The sequence below is a fragment of the Jaculus jaculus genome, chromosome 15 (assembly GCF_020740685.1).
Source record: "Jaculus jaculus isolate mJacJac1 chromosome 15, mJacJac1.mat.Y.cur, whole genome shotgun sequence".
Taxonomy (NCBI): Eukaryota; Metazoa; Chordata; class Mammalia; order Rodentia; family Dipodidae; genus Jaculus; species Jaculus jaculus.
Genome location: NC_059116.1, coordinates 61,350,265 through 61,371,808, shown reverse-complemented (window position 1 = coordinate 61,371,808; position 21,544 = coordinate 61,350,265). Strand labels below are relative to the sequence as shown.

Sequence of the window (21,544 nt, the reverse complement as noted above, 5' to 3'; positions counted from 1 at the left end):
AGCAAATCTGACCAAAAGAAAGAGAGAAGAGACACAAATTAATAAAATCAGAGGTGAACAAGGTAACATCACAACAGATTCCAGAGAAATTCAAAAAATCATAGGGACATACTATAAAAACATATACTCCACAAAGTATGAAAATCTGAAAGAAATGGATGATTTCCTTGATCTATATGACCTACCTAAATTAAATCAAACTGAGATTAATCACTTAAATAGACCTATAACAAACATGGAGATCCGAACAGTTATCTATAATCTCCCAACTAAAAAAAGCCCAGGCCCGGATGGATTCACTGCTGAATTTTACCAGACTTTTAAGGAAGAGCTAACACCATTGCTTCTTAAGCTCTTCCAGGAAATAGAAAAAGAAGGAATTCTACCAAACTCCTTCTATGAGGCCAGCATCACCCTGATACCAAAACCAGGCAAAGATAGAACAAAAAAAGAAAATTACAGACCAATCTCCCTCATGAGCATAGATGCAAAAATTCTCAACAAAATATTGGCAAACAGAATACAAGAGTATATCAAAAAGATCATTCACCCTGACCAAGTAGGCTTTATCCCAGAGATGCAGGGATGGTTCAACATACGCAAATCTATAAATGTAATACATTAGATAAACGGGTTGAAGGACAAAAATCACATGATCATCTCATTAGACGCAGAGAAAGCATTTGACAAAATCCAACATCCCTTCATGATAAAAGTCCTACAGAAATTGGGAATAGAAGGAACATATCTCAATATAATAAAGGCTATTTATGACAAGCCTACAGCCAACATATTACTAAATGGGGAAAAACTGGAAGCTTTTCCACTAAAATCAGGAACAAGATAAGGGTGTCCACTGTCCCCACTTTTATTTAATATAGTTCTGGAAGTCTTAGCCATAGCAATAAGGCAAGAGACACACATAAAAGGGATACAAATTGGAAAGGAAGAAATCAAGTTATCATTATTTGCAGATGACATGATTCTATACATAAAGGACCCTAAAGACTCTACTAGCAAGCTGTTAGAGCTGATCAAAACCTACAGCAATGTATCAGGATACAAAATAAATACACAGATATCAGTAGCCTGCATATATGCTAACAACAAACGCACAGAGGATGAAATCAGAGAATCACTCCCATTCACAATTGCATCTAAAAAAATAAAGTACCTTGGAATAAACCTAACCAAGGAGTAAAGAATCTCTACAATGAGAACTTTAAAACACTCAAGCGAGAAATTGCAGAAGACACTAGAAAGTGGAGAAACATCCCTTGTTCCTGGATTGGAAGAATCAATATTGTGAAAATGGCAATCTTACCTAAAGCAATCTACACATTTAATGCAATCCCTATCAAAATTCCAAAGGCTTTCTTCATGGAAATAGAAAGAACAATCCAAAAATACATTTGGAATCAAAAAAAAACTTGAATATCTAAAATAATACTGAGCAACAAAAAAGAGGCTGGTTGTATCACCATACCTGATTTTAACCTATACTACAGAGCCATAGTAACAAAAACAGCATGGTACTGGCACAAAAACAGATATGTAGATCAGTGGAACAGAATAGAAGACCCAGATGTAAGCCCAAGTAGCTATAGCCACCTGATATTCGATAAAAATGCCAAAATACTCACTGGAGAAGAGACAGCCTCTTCAGCAAATGGTGTTTTGAAAACTGGATATATATCTGCAGAAAGATGAAAATAGATTCTTCTCTCTCGCCATGCACAAGAACTAAGTCCAAATGGATTAAAGACCTTAACATCAGACCTGAAACTCTGAAACTGCTAGAGGAAAAAGTAGGGGAAACCCTTCAACATATTGGTCTTGGCAAAGACTTTCTGAATACAACCCCAATTGCTCAGGCAATAAAACCACAGATTAACCACTGGGACCTCATGAAATTACAAAGATTTTGCACCACAAAGGACACAGTGAAAAAAGCAAAGAGGCAACCTACAGAAAGGGAAAAAGTCTTCGCAAACTATATATCTGATAGAGGATTAATATCTAGGATATACAAAGAACTCAATAAGTTAAATAATAAGGAATCAAACAAGCCAATCAAAAAATGGGCTATGGAGCTAAATAGAGAGTTCTCAAAGGAAGAAATACGAATGGCATATAAGCATCTAAAAAAATGTTCTACGTCACTAGTCATCAGGGAAATGCAGATCAAAACTATATTGAGATTCCATCTCACTCCTGTCAGATTGGCCACCATCATGAAAACAAATGATCATAAATGTTTGCGGGGATGTGGAAGAAAAGGAACCCTTCTACACTGCTGGTGGGAATGCAATCTGGTCCAGCCATTGTGGAAAACAGTGTGGAGGTTCCTAAAACAGCTAGAGATTGATCAACCATATGACCCAGCTATAGCACTCCTAGGCATATATCCAAAGGACTCATCTCATTTCCTTAGAAGTACGTGCTCCACCATGTTTATTGCTGCTTAATTTATAATAGCTGGGAAATGGAACCAGCCTAGATCTCCCTCAACAGATGAGGGGATAATGAAGATGTGGCACATTTATACAATGGAGTTCTACTCAGTGGTAAAGAAAAATGAAGTTATGAAATTTGCAGAAAAATGGATGGACCTGGAAAGGATTATACTAAGTGAGGTAACCCAGGCCCAGAAAGCCAAGCGCTACATGTTCTCTCTCATATGTGGATCCTAGCTACAGATGACTGGGCTTCTGCTTGAGAAGGAAAATACTTAGTAGCAGGGGCCAGTAAGTTAAAAAGGAGACATAAAGGGTAGAGAAAGGAAGGGAGGAGGATACTTAATAGGTTGATATTGTATATATGTAATTACAATGATTGTAATTGGGAGATAATATGATGGAGAATGGAATTTCAAATGGGAATGTGTGGGGTGGGGAGGGAGGGAATTACCATGGGATATATTTTATAATCATGGAAAATGTTAATAAAAATTTAAAAAAATAAAATAAAAAATAATTCAGAAACAAAAATAGCAAATCTATCTATCTATCTATCTATCTATATCTATCTATAGATATAGATAGATAGATATAGATAGATATAGACATATAGATATATCCATATAGATAGATTTTAAGTTGCGTAGGATAAAATATACAAAATATAAAGATATATGTGATTGATGTTAAAATGATCAGAAATCTATATAGTACAGTAAAGAAGCACCTTGTTAGTTTCTTGGACTCTATATTCAATCCAAGAAAAGTCCTGTGTTGGTTATGCACAAATAATAACAATATTTTCTAGTTGCTATTTTTAAAAGCAGAATAATTTTTGTTTAACAATTAAAATGTCAGTACCAAGTAAGAACCAAACTGGTGTTCACAATGAATAGAAGCTTTTCCTTTCTTCATTTTGAATTATCAGGACAAAAACTTTAAAGCACCTATTATAAAATTCTATTTGATTATTGGTAATTTTTGGTACACTGTATACATGTGAAAAATCACGTTCTATTACATGAGCATAAACAATTGCTACTTGTCAATTGAAAAACACTAAAAATTTTCAAGTGAGAAAAGAATATATACTACAAAGTTCATAAAGTGTAAAGTGTGTAACAAATGACATGTAAATTCATTCACTGGTAGCTTTATTGTATTTACCTAAAATTTGTCAAAAAAATATTACTTAAACAAACCCTTTCCAGATAGGAAATGTAGTCTTTAGATTCCATTTATATGATGATTTCAGATGGTTCTGGTGAGCCTCTCAAGCAGGGTTTCAATACATTTTGGCAAAGGGGAATGGGAAGGTCATCTTGGGTTTGCTGTTACCCTGGAAATACTGAAAGGAATGAATTTGTTCTGGCATCTGGGGCTGTTTTAGACATAGCTTCTGGTAGGGTACTTGTTCTTACATACTGGCTGAAATTTTACTGATGTCAAAATATCTCTCATTTCAAAAACAGAAAGGAAAATGGAAATGCAACCCTTACCTTGATTGCAGACTGACATGGAATGAGTCAGGGTGGGCAGAAAGAGGAAATCAGGGTGTGTAGATGGGACTCTCATTGAGTTTGCTTTCCCTGCACACCCGGCATGTTTGTTCATTCATAGAGCAAATATTTATTCAGTACTCTTGCCAGAGCTGTTCTGGGTGCTTGAGATTCAGCAAAGAACAAAGTGGACAAAATCACATGGGGATTCCATGGTGATGGTGCAGCTCCACAGTGAACACATATGTGTGGGAGGCAAAAACTAGACTGAAGTTAAGGTGAGCTGGCAGAGCAGGGCCATCTGGAGGTGCTCAGGAAGCTCTTGGAGTTGGCACTTAAACCGAGTCACAGATAGTTATATATTTCAGTGAAAGTTCTTCAATACGAAAGTTCTCTTTGGAATCTTTCATTATAATTTGTTCACTCAAAATAGCACAAGACCCAAAGGCTGGTTATATGACTGATATTGGGCTATGCCCTAGGGACATAAAAGTAAAATTCAGAGTTTGTGTGCCCCTGGAACTTGCAGCCTTGAGCAGGTGCAGGATGCTAATCAACTAAGTCCTTCAGTGGCCTGCGGTGGAAAGAGCTGGGGAGGGAGAATGAGAACTGAGAGCCAGGAGATGGGCATGAGTGGAGCTGGGGAGAGAGAGCTTAGGGAACTGGGAGTGAGCAGATGGGGGTGGGAAGAGCAATCTGAGCTGTCAGGAAAGGCTTATAGGAAGAAGAGACTCCTGGCTGAGAGCCTCACAGGAGGAAGGTGAAGGCGAAGGCAGATTGGAAGGGAAGCCCTTGTGCCTGGGCACATGGGGCTAGGAGAATATCCTGGGGTAGAGTGGGAGGAAATTCTAACTTGCCTGATTACACCCTCTTCTTCAGATATATATATTCTTATTGTCACAATAACTGCTCAGTAAATAAAAGTATAGAGTATATATTAGATTTTACTAGAAGGTCCTTACATGTCACTTTTCTGATTCTTTGTTCAAATAGCTAAAAATCAGAAGTTCATATGGAAGCACTGTAAAAATAATTGCATTAATAAGAAAAAGAGGAATTATTTTTAGGAAGATGGTTTTTGATCCTAGGATACTGAACATTAGTATATTTTATTCCTTCTACAAACATCATTAGAAGAAACTCTAAAGGAAGCATTTAGAAGTATTATTCATGTGAGCTCTGGACAACAAAGCAGTCCTAATCTGATAAAGTGAATTATCTTTGTTTAAATCTTTTCTTTGGGTACATTCAGTTACTTAATGCTGCACATCATCTTTTAAGTGTTCTGATATGACATCCTCAATGAGAAATGACTTTATGAAGACTTGTTAAGAATAAAAAATAATGTCTAATGTTTGGCTTCTAAGATGTCCCTGCAGTTTTAGGAATGTCCAGATGCAACTGTGGAGTTGTCTTAAAAGGAGGGTAATGACAGCTGATAGTCACTGACGGGAGAGTGAGGAGTTAGAGTCCTTTCTGGCGCTGAGGGAACTCCATATGATATGAGCCCGCCCTACGGGTTTCAGGTTGCTTGGTAACACTGCATGTTGAATTTCATATTTTTCTTAGTTACCAAGAAACAGAAGCTCATCACCCCAAATTCACTTATTGTTTAAATCCTAAAAGGATTTCATAGAGTTTCACAATTGTAAGCTTTGCAAATTAAGGCCATTTTATTTGTGAATTCCTAATATGTTTCCTAACAATTATGTGATTTCTGTTTTTTTTGACACAGAATCTCACTATCTAGCTCAGGCTGGTTTGGAACTCTATGTAGGCTAAGCTATCTTTGAATTTGGAATTCTCCTGCCACAGCCTCCTGAGCGCTGGTTTCAAAGTATACACTGCAATGCCTAGCCTTCTATTTCTAATATATATTTTTTATGCTAAAAGTAATACATTCAGCTCAGGGAATTTTGTGGAAGAAGGGGTGGAAAGATTGTAGGAGCCACAGGTTCGGAGGGCATATCCAGAGGCATTTCCCCTCCCCACAATGACTGACTGTCGTAACTCATAACCCACAACCCAATGGGGAAGTCAGCAACCCCACTGAGAAGGACCCTCAGTGGAATGTGGTCAGGGAGGAGGGAAATTATGGTGTGTCCCTACAAAGTATAATCTTAATTTTAAAAATCCTAAAAAAAAGTAAGACATGCTATTTTGGAAAATAGGAAATACAAATACTTTATCCCATCAATAAACCATATATTTATAGCCTATAAAATGGATTTTTTGAAGGAGAATATGTATGTGCTTATTTCATATTAAAAAAGTTGAACTCAGATTAGTATAAAACAGGTCCCAGAAAGGGATAAAGAGTATAATTTAGAGGATTGGTATTTTAAATAAGCTTTTGAAGCAGCTCTCTCTGGGGCAGGGTTGTGGCTCACTGGGTAGAGTGCTTTCCCAGTATGCACAAGTCCCTGGGTTTGATAACAAGCTCTTCAAAAACCAGGGTTAGTGGAACACATCTGTAATCTCAACTACCCAGGAGCTGAAGGCAGAAAGATCAGAAGTTCAGGGCCATCCTGGAGCACATAGGAAGTTTGAGGCCAGCCTGGGATACATGAGACTCTATCTCAAAAAACAGATAAGTAAACAAGCAAAGTAGATCTTTCTTAAAATTTTGTGCTGTTGCATCTGGCCACTGTTCTGTTTTCTTCACTCTGGTTAAATTGACCACTTTAGTTGCGGCTGTGAGCATTTTATTTTGAATGAGGATTTAGTGTAGGTCAGGGGTTAAGGACACACTTGCTTGTAAGCCTGCCATCTCAAGTTTGTCTGCTCAGCACCCACATAAAGCAGACACCAAATGCATCTGTGATCCAAACACGCCTATGGCAACGGAAGATGGAGGCAGGAGAAGGCAGAAGCTTGTGGGACAGGTAGACTGGCACACACGAACCCAGTGGGTAAAATAAAGTAACAACTGGATTCTGTCTCCAGCAGGGAGGAAGGAGCAGAAACATACGTGGGGGTTGTTCTCAGACCTCGATACTGTGCTGTGCCACATGCACATACATACCATACACATGCACAAATGCACACACACACACACACACACAGTAGAACTTCATGGATGTACTCATTTGTACAGAGTATTTTTATGCAAAAAAATGACTGTCTTATTTTCGTAGTTTATTTTCCTTATGAAGCTGAACATTGTGACCATTTCCCTTTTTAATATATTAAAACCTATTAAAGTTTTCATTGGCAGAATGGCTTATGGTTTATTGTGGTTCTTTCTCCTTTCCTTTTTTTTTTTTTTTTTTTTTTAGGTAGACTCTTGCTCTATCCCAGGCTGACCTGGAATTCACTATGCAGTCTCAGGCTGGCCTCAAACTCACTGCAGTCCTCTTACTACTGCCTCCCAAGTGCTGGGATCAAAAGCGTGTGCCACCATGCCTGGTCTTATTTTGGTTCTTTTAAGCTAAGTTTTTATTGTAAGAAAAGTGGCTTGTTTCAGTATCAAAAGCAGCACAGTGGCGAAATTGGCATCAGAACCCTGCCTGACAATGCACTTTAGAAGTTGAATTACTCAGCATTAAGTGTAAATATTTTAAAAAGCCTTGCTACATGCTACCAGTCGACCACCCTGGAGCAGTGGGTCAGATGAGATTGCACTCAGATACCTTCACATCCCATCTCCCATGCTTTTACGTCTTTTTCTCTCTACCAGGCCAATCAATCTGTTCATCTGTTCCTTTATGCCCTGGCCATGTTTTTAGACAGTTCATGTAACAAGTATAAGTGGGAGATCCGTAAGCGCATTTTGTTACATTTCAGCACTTGTATGATTAGACACAGGGACGTACACGATGACAGGTTTGGATAGTGAAGACTAGGTAACATGGCCTTGGAACTTCAGAATTCACTGCTATGATTGGTGTCCATGATATGGGAATGGAAATTTATTCTTGTGGCGTGTTCACATCATAGAAAACAAACATCTTTCCAGGTTCTTGATCCTCTATTCCATATACATTCATTAGTAATTATTTGAGCCATAGATAAGTGATTTTCATCCTACAAGAAGATTTTAATTATTATGTAAAGTTTTTCAATTTCCAAATTTTAAGTGTTGCAAATATTTTAGGAACATAAAACCCTCTAAGAGAGCTTTAGAACTTGTCTCATATTTTTAACATTTGCATCTAAAACATAGGAAGGGAAAATGACTTATAATGCAGTGGTAACCAGTGGTCTTCAGGAAAAGTATGTTTGTGAGACTAGTTCCTTCTCCTTCCTGTAGCTCATCACGTATAAGGCAGAGACACAGTTCCTTCTCTGTCCCAAAACAACCTGCCTGTGATTGGTGTAGGTAGTTTTTAAGTCAAAGCAACTGATTGAGCCTGGGTGAAGGTGGTGTTGAGACTGAGGAATGGAACGTGCAGGAAACCCTTGTGGAAATATTCTTTATTCTTTATTCATAATTCTTAGAAGCCAGAGCCAGTGGTGGCTTTAAGCTTCTCTGTGCTCCCTATCCTCTGTTTTGTTTGTTTGTTTGTTTGTTTGTTTGTTTGTTTTGTTGTGTGTGTGTGTGTGTGTGTGTGTGTGTGTGTGTGTGTGTGTGTGTGTAAAGATGATGGCATTTGTTGATTGTCCTGATGCACTTGCCTTGATTTTTGGGAGGAAGTAGTTTCAGGAGAGCCAGCTTTCTGCCAAAGGGGTTTCAAAAAGCATCCCTTAAAGAATTTTCTTTATGGGAAATTAATAATTCAACTAGATTTTATACTTATAGCTTTATGCCATTGGTAATGTTATTTTCCCAGCCAAGCTAGGATGTTGATATAAAGGGACATGGTCAGTGTTACCATTGGGTTCTCTGGGATGTAGACTCTGAAACATAATGCAGAATGTACTTTATCAGGACATGGCTGGGACAAGAGGCAGACTGTGGATAAAGAATGCAATCCAAGATCAACTTCAGCCTCAGAAGCTACATGGGGAGCCATCTCAGGCCATAATGACTGGGTCTCATTGCTTCCTCCTCATAAACGGGTCACCAGATGGTATTATGAGCTGAATGGTATGTCTCCACCAAACTCAGATATTGAAACTCTAATCCCTTTGATAATGGTGCTTGGAAATGAGGCCTTTTGGAGGTAAGTAGGACATGAAGGTAGACCCTCATGATGGAATTAAGGCCCTTAGTAGAAGAGATAGGAAAGAGGTTGCTCTTCATTTGTCTGCCATATGGTGATACAGTGAAAAGGAAACTGTGTGCAAACCAGAAGGTAGATTCTCACCAAGCACAAGAGTTTTCAGTAACCTCTACTTGGACTTCTCAACCTCTATCACCAAGAGAAATATTTGTTGCTTATACCATATTCTCTATGGGATTTCCTGATGGCAGCTGAGCAAATTCATGGTTTGTTCTGAGCTGACCAAGACAGAGGAACACACCCATAAGAGCTTGATCATGGTGGAAGCCTTTCAGTGTTGAGCCAGCAAACTCCTCTTCCAACACTGGAGGACAAGTCTCAAGAGCATGCTCATGGTGGAGTCATTTTACTATAGTCAGCAAGTCATTTGGTCATGACATTATACATATGTCAGGATTCTTGAGTTAGGGTAAGTGACCTTTGGACAAGCTTTCTGAAAACAAACAAAGATAGGATAATTCATCTGGTTATAAAAATGATTTTTATCCTGTTGACTTAAAACTCCAAGATCTGTCATTTTCTGAACAAAAATAGAATATCTCTTTGATGTGTTAAAATACAAAATAAAAGAAAATAGGGCTGGAGAGATTGCTTAGTAGTTAAGCACTTGTCTGTGAAGCATAAGGATCCCAGTTCAAGGCTCGATTCCCCAGGACCCACGTTAGCCAGATGCACAAGGAGGTGCATGTGTCTGGAGTTTGTTTGCAGTGGCTGGAGGCCCTGGCATGCCCATTCTCTCTCTCTTGCTCTCAAATGAATAAATAAAAGTAAACAAAAAAAGAGAAATAGAATAAGATTTAGCTTTGACATTGAGGACTAGTGAGTCTGCAGGGCAAATGTTTTCTTATAGTTTACCTCTCTGTGGGGAAAGCTGGCTTCACATCCTCTCCTTCCCACTATGGATTATGGATTGAAATCCTTTAACAGAAGATATACCTCCCTTTCATGTAGGAAGAGTGGAAAGAAGAGACTGGATCAGACCAGGCAGTGAGAGCTCTCCATAGCATGTGATTAGGCAGAGATTCTGACTGATCCCCATACAAGGGGCCATGCTATGAGTAGAACTGGAAATACAGCCAGTGCCTGTGGCAAGAGAAGAAGGAGTGCCTTTTCTTAACCAGTCTACTTGAAGAGAGTCATCTCTGCTAACTTACCCCAAACCACCACATATAAGGTTAGAGTTCTGTTTAGAACGCCTTTGGAAGATATTTTTAAATGAAAGGGTTTGTGTGTGCACATGTCTGAAGGATGCTCGTGTGTTCATGAGGATATAAGGACAACCTCAGGGTGTTTATTCTGTCTCTCCAACCTGTCTGAGACAAGCTCTCTTTGTTAATTTGTTCTTGCTCTCAGCTTCCCCAGTCTAGTTGGCCTCTGAGCTTCCTGATTCTCCTGGTTCCACCTCCCAGGACTTCAGGTATGTTGGGATCACAGACACATGTGTCACTTTTGAGTTAAACTTGGGCCCACAGGCTTGCAAAGAAGCACCTTTAACTAGTGGACCATCTTCCCAGCCCATGTTTCAAAGCTGTTATAAAGCTATAGCAAATATTGGAGCTATGGAAACCTGAAGCAGGGGGATGACTCATCAGCCCGGCACCCCTCCATGTCTGAAGGTGCACGGGGCCCCAGGGCATGCATTGTCCACATCTCTGTTCTCTGTGTGCTTTGAAAATACCAGGATGTCAGCAGACACTAGTCAGGAATGGACATGCATCAAGGGCTTGAACTAATCACCCACAGTAAAAGATAGGTCTAGTAATAATAGACATATTTATATAGGGTTAATTAGATACAGAGTGCTAAGAATCTGGTGGCATGGTCACAGCCTGTAATCTCTCTACATTTACAACCACTATTTCACGAAGAGTACCAAGCAGCCACCTGCCATATTTTCTCTTTGCCCTTTAGGGTAATTTGTCTGTGTAGGAGTGGTATACATGCTATCCATTCATGTAGGGAAGAATTATGGAAGACTTCCTCAAAGAGGCAACATTCTATTGAAATGTTTGATAGATTTTTGAGAGCATGTGTTCAAGTAAAGCATCTGGAAAAGTAGTAGCAGAAGGGTTGGGAAACAGAAGAAGTAGAGAGATGGAGAAACTATTTCAAATAGCATGCAATATTCAAGATCAGGGCTTGGTATTGATATGAGAGGAGCAGGAAGGATAAAATGGGTCTGCATCATCCATAGTCTGGAAGCCATGTTAGAAGTTTTACCCTGGAGGCAATGGAAAAATATTGGAAATTTGAGCAGAAGTGTTCCATGATTGGATATGGTTTTGAAAGGCCATGTGGTGGCAGGATGGAGAAGGCAAAGGAAAGTGCCCGTTGGGAGTAGAGTCAGGGATGCAGGTTGGAGATGATGATGATGTCATGAACTGTGATAAAGAAACAGATGAAAAGAAAAGGAAATAGATGAAGTTAAAAAAAAATCACAGAAGGTAAAACAGGTGGGACTGGATACTGGATCTTTCCAAAGTACTGTTCTAGTTTTCTCCTTTGACTGTTGAGGTCACCCTACAGATAGTCAGGACAGGCCTTCTTAGCACCAATCATGAAGGAAGAGAAACTGATTGGCTCTTTGACCTGGGGCGGGTGAAGAAACTAGAACTTGAGACTCATAACCTTTGCTGTGTTGTCTCCTTCATAGTCCTTCCTTTTTTGTTGATTAATGAAAGTTAATAAATCAAAACATCTCTATAGCCAGTTTTCTCATTTCTGATGTGTTAAAAAAAAAAAGGACTAAAGTCTGCTCTAGTCTACATAAGGAGCAAGTGCAAGTGAGGCAGCCACCCCTGGGACAGGAGCTAGAATGTGCAGTGCGGTTGTTCCCCTCCCTTGCCAGGTCACCGCCTGTGATTTCGGTAAGTCAAGGCCAGCAGTGGTCCAATAATATTAAATGTAAATTTCCACATTTTGAAGGGTAGGAGGGAGAGAGAGGTCAGTCACATGATTTTATTACTGCATGCATTATGGTTGTTCCCCCTTGTAACTACTGGTTGTTATTAATCTTTAACAGTCTAATTTACAAATCCATTGTTACCATAGGTGTGTAGAATAGGAAAAGACACCTTATGTGCAGCATTCAGCATTTCAGGCACAACTGAGGGTGCTGGATAAGTACTGCTGCACCTCAGTCCCAGACCTGTCAACTCCTCCACTTTTAGCCTAGTTTATCTGACCTTCAGTGGGTACACAGACAGGAAAGAGCAGGGCCAAAGATACACCTCATTGTTTATCTTTTCTTTAGATTAAAAACCTCAGTGTGTTTGATCACCAGAATACTCTAATTTACTTTGTCTGTATCACCTAGACCTAAGAGGTTTCATTCATTCATTTATTTGCTCATGTTTTTATAATTTTTTAAAATTTTGATTCATTTGTTTTCAAGCAGAGAGAGAAAGAGAAGAGAGACAGAGAGGGAATAGGTATGCCACAGCCTATAGCTACTGCAAACAAACTCCAGATGCATGTGCCCCTTGTGCATCTGGCTTATGTGGGTCCTGGGGAATCTAACCTGGGCCCTTAGGCTCTGCAGGCATACACCTTCACTGCTCAGCCATCTCTCCAGTCCATATTCACTAATTTTTAATAATTAATTGATATGAAACTCACAGAATAGAACTATTTTAATGTGAACTATTCAGTGGCATTTAATATATTCAGTGTTATATAACTACTATATCTATCTAGTTACATTTCTATCGTTCCAAAGTAAAGCTCCTTACCCACTAAGCATTTTTTCTTTACCAATTATGCTCTGATGGGCCTTGACCAACTCTGACTCCCACCAAAGTCTTGATTCAGTTTGCCGGGTATTGTCTTCTCCTGCAGAACATTCTAGACATCTTTGTACCTCAAAAAATCAGTTGTTCTTGGGTGTGCCCTAGGTTTCTGGTGGTTTATTTTGAAGACTCCTACCAGGGTCTGAAGCTAGCCAGGTCTTTCCTGCAATTTTCTTTTTATGGGAACCTGTCCATTTTGGTACATTTGCAGATATGGGGGAGAGGAACATGTGTTGAGTGCTTCATTACAATACTTTCACTTGAAAATTTAGTGATTCAGCTATGATCCACATTGACCCTTATCTAGGTAGTCTGTTAGTTGTGTGAATGTGAAATATTCCCCAAAGTTTCATATCTTGAATTCTTGTGTCCAGCTGGCAGCCCTCTTTTATGAAGCTGTGGAACCTTCAGAGGGGGCTGCTGGTGAGCCACTAGGGCCAGGCCTTTGAAGGCTGATGACATGAACACCCCCCACCACTTCTTCCCAGCCATGCACTGAGCTGCTTTACCATGACACACTGAATTCCAATGGAATGTCAGGCAAAGTAAATCTTCCTTCCTGGGAGTTGTTTGTCAGGTGTTGTGGCCACAGCAGGTTGTCATTCTGTGAGGTCTTTTCTCAAGTGAAGCACCTGTGACTGTGCTTCTAGCACCTCTAGTCAGCAGAATAGAAACAGCTTAGATGTGGTGTTGGTTCATATTTCAGGATGTGGTTCTACAATTTGTCAGAAGTTCATTTCAGAAATTTAAAAGAATGTCTTTTGGCTTTTAAATGCTTAGCTCTATATGTGGTATTTAAATAAGTACACCTAGGTTGATTTTTAGCATATTTATGGTCTCTAATTTTTCCTCTTTGAATTTAAAACTATATGAATAATGAAGACAAGACATTTCTTTAAATATCCAGCTCTTGCAAAGGAGAATGCAAAACACCTCAGAAATACTTCACAATGGAATGGGCTTGCTCTTTGTCACTCCTGTTATTTTAGACAGTCATTAAACAGTTGTTAGCTAGTCTAGTAAGTTTATATAATAAAACTGCATATTTTGAGACTTTAAATGCCATAGGAGACATTCCAGTATAAACAAGGGAGAAGAGACTCAGGGCTTCAAACGGAAGCACCCAGCATTATCCTTCATTCCAACTGAGGAAAAGCTCAAAAGTACAAGATCATGAACACAAGTTGAGCCACCCTGACTTTAAAGAGGTTCTGGGGTGATTCATATCTTCAGGTTACCAAGTGGGGCTAGGAAGGCCAGATCTCTAGTTCAAGTTCAGGGCGGGGAGAAGGGGGAAGCGAGGTTCTCTGCAGTTACAGACTGTGCTTTGGCCCTGGTGATAGTCTCATGAATGCATTCCAGTCAGTGAAGGAGTGTGGGTTATGAGCCACTGGCGCCTGGCCAGAGAGAGGCATAGCACCTCAGGCTAGTGCCCAGGAGTGGAATCTGCTCGGACGGCCGTGCCTGGCATGGCTGTGTTTCCCTGCAACACCTGCCTTTGGTGATAAGATGCCATCTCCTTCCCTCCGGATGGCAGCGGACTTGACATTGCTCAGCTGCTCCCTGGGTTGGTGCTGGCCTAGAGCAGGCACAGGACACAAAAATGCTTTTTATTTTGCTGCTGTATTGTAGGTACCTGCTTTCATCATGAGACAGCATCTTATCTATTAGTTCATTAACAAAATCCAGTTGTATTCTTAAAAATGAGTGGTTATCTGGACATCTAAAATGCCTATTGAAACTTACTCATTTTTAGCCCCTCTTACTCACAATGTCATAAGAGCAGCAGCAAGAATACTATACTTATAATGCCCAAGCCTGGGTTTTGCACATACATTTCCTATCTTAATGCCTTGGGTCCTTAGTATTATTATGACCATCCCTATTATCTGAATGTGAAAGAGAATTTGTAAACTGTGGGGTTTGGGCTCAGGACATGGTCCCAGAGTTTACTTTCACCATACACCATGCTATTGATCACAAAGCAGGGCAATAAGAACAAGGAAATAATTGGGAGTGCTCCCTCTGGCTAGTTGCATTCAAGTAAGTCTTCAATATGGTGATATCATTTGACATCACTGATGTTCAATGAAAAATCATCTCTGACCTAAGAAGGGCCTCTTCTGTTCTCTAGGAGCATCACTATGGAGAAAATGCCCTTTGTATATGTGCCCTTTTGTCTCAAAATTAATTTAGGAAGAAATTTAAGACAAAATTCAAAGCAACAGAATTTAAATGACCAATTTTCCTTGCTGTTCTTGAATTAGGATATACCCTTGAATTAAGACTTTTCTCTCTCTCCTCTCCTCCTCTCTCCCATTTCCATTTTCTTTTCTCCCTCTCTTTCTCCCCTTCCTCATTTTCTTCCCTCACAGCACTGCATTATGCTTCCAGCCTCCTGGATACTGCTGTGTTGTAAGGATCATGACTATGGCCCATGAATTTGAGATCCAGAACTCTCTACTGCCTGAACTGCATCATGATCACTTTCTTGTTCTTGAGTATTTACACCTGACATGTGTGAACCACTCAGTAAACATTAACTGAATGAGCAAATACTTTCCTTCCTCATTTCTTCTCCTCCTCTGCTCATAAGCTAGACTCCCATTTTTATGTCAAGCCTCAGCTGTCCTACCTGTGATGGGAAGAGAGCTCAAGCAATGGGAACTATTGGCTGGCAGAACTATCACTCTAGAGATGAAGCCGGTCTCAAGGTGGGCTCCTGCCAGATCTCCACTGGGTTTCATTGTGATTCTCTGGGCCAGTGAGATTCTAGGTCCTCAAATCTGGCCACAGTGACATCCAAAGTATATTTCAGAGGGTGTTTTTCTTGGAAGTTTCTAGTAAACATTTCTCTGTATTTGGTTGCTCTAATTTGGGTCACATGCTGGCTACAAAGTCATTTTTGAGGCCAGGGGAGTAACATAGACATGAAATTTCTTTGAAACACAAAGTCATGGTTAAGGGCCTGGGGAGATGGTTCAGTCAGTAAAACACTTGCTGTGCAAGAACAAGAACCTGAGGTCAGATCCCCAACAGCCACATAAAACACCAAGCATGTCAGCACACACCTGCGATCCCAGCACAGGGGAGGCGGAGATGGCAGGACTCATTTTTCTTTGTGTATCTACCTGTGCACACTCTGCTCTCTAGTCCTTCTGGATATTGGTGTGAAGTTCGCCCTCTGGGCATGGCATTGATGGCGCAACAATGAGGAGAACTATGTGCAGTTGTCTAGCAGAAGCAGGGCACTCTAGGCCCAGTGAGAGGCCCTGTCTCCAAACAAGGTGGAGAATAAGAAAGACATCTCACATCAACCTCTGGCCTACATCGCATACCCACAGACATGCACATGCACCTGCCACAGGCGTGTACACATGCATTCAAATATGTATATGCACACCCCTGAATTCTGTGTATACATACACAGACGAGAAATCCAGGCAAATCACCTGGAGCACACAGCCTCTTATGGAGAATGGAAGCCTGACTAAAATTTGGGCAGCTGTTGGGATAGGAGATAATCTTAGGGGTCGTGACCAACAGCAATGTTGCTCTAGACTCTATAAAACCTCTTTGGTGACCTTCCACCCTCATTGCTTAAAACTCATATTGTAAAATGGCATCTTACCAAAGCACTATGAAGATTCAACTCACTATCCATCAAAATTCCATCACCATTCTTTACAGAAATAGAAAAACAAACATAAAATTCTCAGGGAAGCACAAAAGCTCCCAGATAGAAAATATCCTGACATTTAAGACCCTCCCACGCCACTCTCCCAGATGCATCTCGCAGCACACTTGCGCAGTGAGACTGGGATTTGGCTAAAGGGACTTACTAATTGTTCTCTGAAAACACATGTCTTTGTTTTACCTCTGCACTTTTTTTTATTAGTTATGAACACAGTATATATACAGCCATGTTGGTACCATCATTAGCCTCCTCCCTGTGCTCCCTCCTCTGCAGGGATTCTCCTCATTGGGGAACGTGGGTCATGCATTGTGGGATTAGCCATAAGTTATGGGTAAGAGGCAATGTCTCTGTGCATAATGTCTCAACATGTGGCTCTAACATTTTTTCCACCCCCTCTTCTGCAAATTTCCCTGAGCCATGTACGGTTCATTTTAGATCTACTTCAGTGATGAGGTATTGGGAGCCTCTGTGCCTCTGGATTTGTTTGGTAGGAGCTGAGTGTTCTCTGTGTCTATCTCCTTCACCCTTGTGCTGGTACCAGGTTCACCAAGAAAGCAGCACTCTTGCTCATTTCCTCAATTACTCTATGGTTTCAGCTGGGGCCCTGGTGAGGTGCAATTGCCTGATTCTCTCCTCAGGTTCTACATCCATCAGAAAAAGAGAAGCAAATTGAGTGAAGTTAGCACCAGATGAATGGGATAAACATAATTCTAGAGAGAATTTAATAGATTTAGTCTCTCTTGTAGCCCACAGTTGGTGGGAGCTTGATAGTAGAGAGTGGGCTCGTTTTTTGGATACAGTTCTGACTTGTTTCCTAGATCCAGCTATGGGTTCTGTTTCACTGAGCAGATCAGTTAGCCAAATCAAGGACAGTTGGTTACCTGTGTGGCACTATTGCACTTGTGTGAGCATCACGTCAGGTTGTTGGCTGCTGGGTAGCTTAGATCACGATTTGCTTGGACATGTGTTGGTCATTTCCCCCCAGTTGCTCATGTAGCACTTCTGGCACTGGAGAAGCTCACTGTCTGGGACTGACTCTCTTCCAGATCCCAGTCAGGTTGCTTCATGTTCCATTCCAACAGCATATGGTGACTTCAGCAGTAGGGTCTTACTTCTAATTTTTGGTGGGTCATCAAGCACACTGACAGAAATCTGTCTTCTTTTGGGAAACCTTGTAGGTGTTTCTGATCAATAGCTAATTGTGGATGTTAACCCCTTGCAGGTACAGGGAGTTACAAGCCAGTGCCAAGGAAAAGAAGGAAGGAAAAGATAGGTAATATATAAGAGAAAGAGAGAAGAGGGAAAGAGAGAAAGATAAGAAAATTAAGGTTAATCTTCATCATACCCTCTCCAGGGCCCTGTGATTCAGGTGTTCCCTCTAAGGACCTGATGACGGTTCAACCATTTAGTCTGTCTTTTAGGATGTAGAATTTTATGGTGCCATTGCCATTTGGGTCCAGTTTTGTCTTCTCCTCCCCATGCCTTACCCTTTCCCACAACCCCACCCTCCCTATTGGCCAGTCCTGGAGATGCTTATTAGGTATGTCAGCATCCCGGGAAGATTGTTTTCTAATGAAGTCCTAACCCTACTTTCAAGAGCCACCTCGGTTGTTCTTTGTGAAGCACTTCACAGCCACTCTGCTTTGAAGCAATTTGCCTGTACTGTAAATACTCTAGCTTTTATGAGTAAAGCACAGCATTTAGCATATGTTGCTTGCTGAGGAACGCTTACTCTGGTCGTTCCTTGTAGTCATGGAAGCTTCCCTTGGCAATTCATTGTAGTAAGATCCAGATCCTTGAACAGTCTTTGGTTGATAAGAGGTTCCCAGTAATAATCTGTACTGCTGCTTTGCAAAGAGCCTCAAGGAACCTTCACAGTTTTAATGTGATTAACGTGTTTGCTTGATTCTACTTTTCTCAGATGTCATATACAGACATGTTTACTAAGAACCAACCAGTTGCAAAATAGTACCTCAGCCACTAGGTTGAATTGAGTACATATAAATATTTAATTTTGCCTTCAGGAGAGCTGAAAATATGACTGCAAGCATATTTCTAGTTGAAAGGCAAGTGATACATCTGTGTTAGTCACTTTGCACAACCTCGAGAAACTCAACTTACAGGAAAGGTTTCTTGTGGCTCATGGTTTCAGTGTTTACCACTCAAGGTGGGTCAGCTACATTGCTCTGCATCCATGGCAAAATAGGGCACCATGGTATAGAGCACATGATAACACAACTGCTCACCTTACGGTATTTGCAAAGCACTGAGGTAAAGGAAAAGAGTCCAGGGACAAGATGTATCTCCCCCAAGCTCCCTGCCGCCCGCTTTTACCCAACAAGAATCTGACTTGTTTTACATTTTAAGAGAATTGCTTTGTCTCTGGTGTGAGTGGACTTTTAGGGAACAAGTCAGGAAGGACAGAGCCCAGAGAGGAGGCTGCTGTGTGGTGGAAGAGGTGGGCAGGATGGTGACTTGGTCTAGGATATTGCGAGAATGGAGAAGTGGAAGGGAGAAGTAACAGAATCTGCTGATGGGTTGGAAATGAATTGTATGTGTGTGTGTATTTGTCATTATAAACAAAGTCTCAGAAAGAGTGAAGTGAGATACTAAAGTCTTTTCAAAAATTGAGTATATGATTAATTTTGTGACCCAGTTAGGCATCCTTAAGCAAAGAACATTTAAAAATATTAATGGACTGGAGAAATGGCTTAGAGGTTAAGGCACTTGCCTGCAAAGCCTAACCACCAGGGTTTGATACCTCAGTGCCCAGTTAATCCAGATACACAAGGTGGCCCATGCATCTAGAGTTAGTTTGCAGAGACTGGAATCCCTGACACATCCATTATCTCTGTCTTTCTTCTCTCTCTCTCTCTCTCTCTCCTCTCTCGGTTTGCAAATAATTTTTTTAAAAAAACAGAAAAAATATTAGTACCAAAATGTTAAATTCTCTAAGATTATTTTAAGTACTAAATATGGGCTCTTGGATGTGACTCAGAAGCAGATTGCAGGCCTAGCTTGATCTCCGAGACCGTAAGTGCAAGAGCCAGCAACACACACACAAACACACACACACACGCACGCACACACACGCACACACACACACACACACATACACACACACACACGCACGCACACACGCACACACACACACACACACACACACACATACAACACACACACCCTAAATAAATGGCAATGTGATGATGCCAAAAGTCACTAACAGTGATTGCTTTTTCTTTGTGACATTGTTTTCTGAAATCTCTATAATTTAGATATCTTTTGTAGAGATTAAATTGATTACATCTTAAAATTTAGCATGTTGCAAAACTTCATTGTTGATGCCATAAGTAATTCAAGGCTATTTTGATTTCTGTAATAGATTTTTGTGCTGACTTTTAAAATTTATCCTACTTGCAATAATCTTGGGAATATCATTAGTTGTCTGAAGTTTGAATATGCTTCCTTTCCATTGATAGCAGGAAGGGAAAGTTTACTTGAAATAGTGCATACAAGAGAATAAAAATAATTTAAACTAATAAACCTTTAAAAGCCCAGCAAAATGATCTTTAAAATTTTTGTTTATATTTGTTTATTTATTTGAGAGCAACAGACAGAGAGAGAAAGGGGCAGAGAGAGAGAGAGAGAGAGAGAGAGAGAGAGAGCGCCAGGGGGGCCTCCAGCCACTGCAAATGAACTCCAGATGCGTGCGCCCCCTTGTGCATCTGGCTAACATGGGTCCTGGGGAATCGAGCCTTGAACCAGTGTCCTTAGGCTTCACAGGCAAGCGCTTAACTGCTAAGCCATCTCTCCAGCTAGCAAAATGATTTTTTTATGTTAAGAATGTTGTCACTATCATTTGAATGTTCATTATTTTTTCTAGTGAATTGATTCATTTATTTTCCCTAATGAAATAATTCTGACCAAAGCGAAGTCTTTAGCATTTTTCTTTTGCATGTGTGTGTATGCACATGCGTGTGTGTGTGCACATGCTTGTGTGTGTGTTTATGTGCATGTGCTCACTTGTTTGCAGATAGGTACATCCCATACGTACATAATGCAGAGGACAGAGGAGGAAGTCAAGGTTTTTCTTTTATAGCTCTTCTGCCTTATTTCCCTGAAATAGTCTTTCACTGAAACTGGCACTTATAATATTTTTTGGTTAGACAGGCTAATTAATAAATCCCATTGACCCTCCTGTCTCCACCCACCTTTAGCACTAGGGTTAAAGGCACATGTAACCAAGCTTGAGGTATTTAAGGCTGGACTTTGAACTCTCTTATTCTTGCCACTTACCCACTAAGACATGTCCTAAGCCCAACTTTGATATTCTTTATCTTATGATGATGATGATGATGATTAACAAGATGTATCACATGGATATATCATGTGTTGGTACCCTATTTTCCTTTGTTCCTGCTGCCATTCCATTGGGACCCTCCTCAGTACAGTTGCAGGTACTCCCCATGGGGTTGTAGTTTATATGTTGTGGGAACAGTAGTCACTTATTTTGTGGGGAGGGAATGCCTCTGGGTATGATGTCTCAACCTATGGCTCTTACAATCTTTCTACCCCTCTTCCACAGAATTCTCTGAGCCTTGGTGGGCGAGTTTTAAGTCAACTTCAGTGATGAGCTCTTAGGAGCCTCTGGATCTCTGCTTTGGTAGGGGTTGAGTGTCCTCGGGGTCTGTCTCCTACACCCTGGCACTAGTTATCAGGAACAGCATGGAAGCAACACTCTTGCTCATCTCCCCATTCTTCTGCAGAATTAGCTGTGGCTTGGCTGAAGTGCGAGGGATAGTTGACTCCTCTGGTCTCTCTACCTTCTGGAAAATAAGAACAGATTCTTCAATGGGGAGTGAAGTCAGCAAGTCAGCAAAGTTTAAATGGGATACACATTATTAATTTAGGGAGAATGTGTTATATGTAACCCCTC

At 40.5% G+C, this 21,544-nt stretch overlaps 1 protein-coding gene across 1 annotated transcript in view; it reads left to right on the top strand.

The window, feature by feature from the left end:
• Nucleotides 1–21,544, top strand: part of Cacnb2 (calcium voltage-gated channel auxiliary subunit beta 2) — a 350,607-nt gene that overhangs the window by 50,830 nt on the left and 278,233 nt on the right. The gene's annotated exons all lie outside the window — the stretch shown is intronic.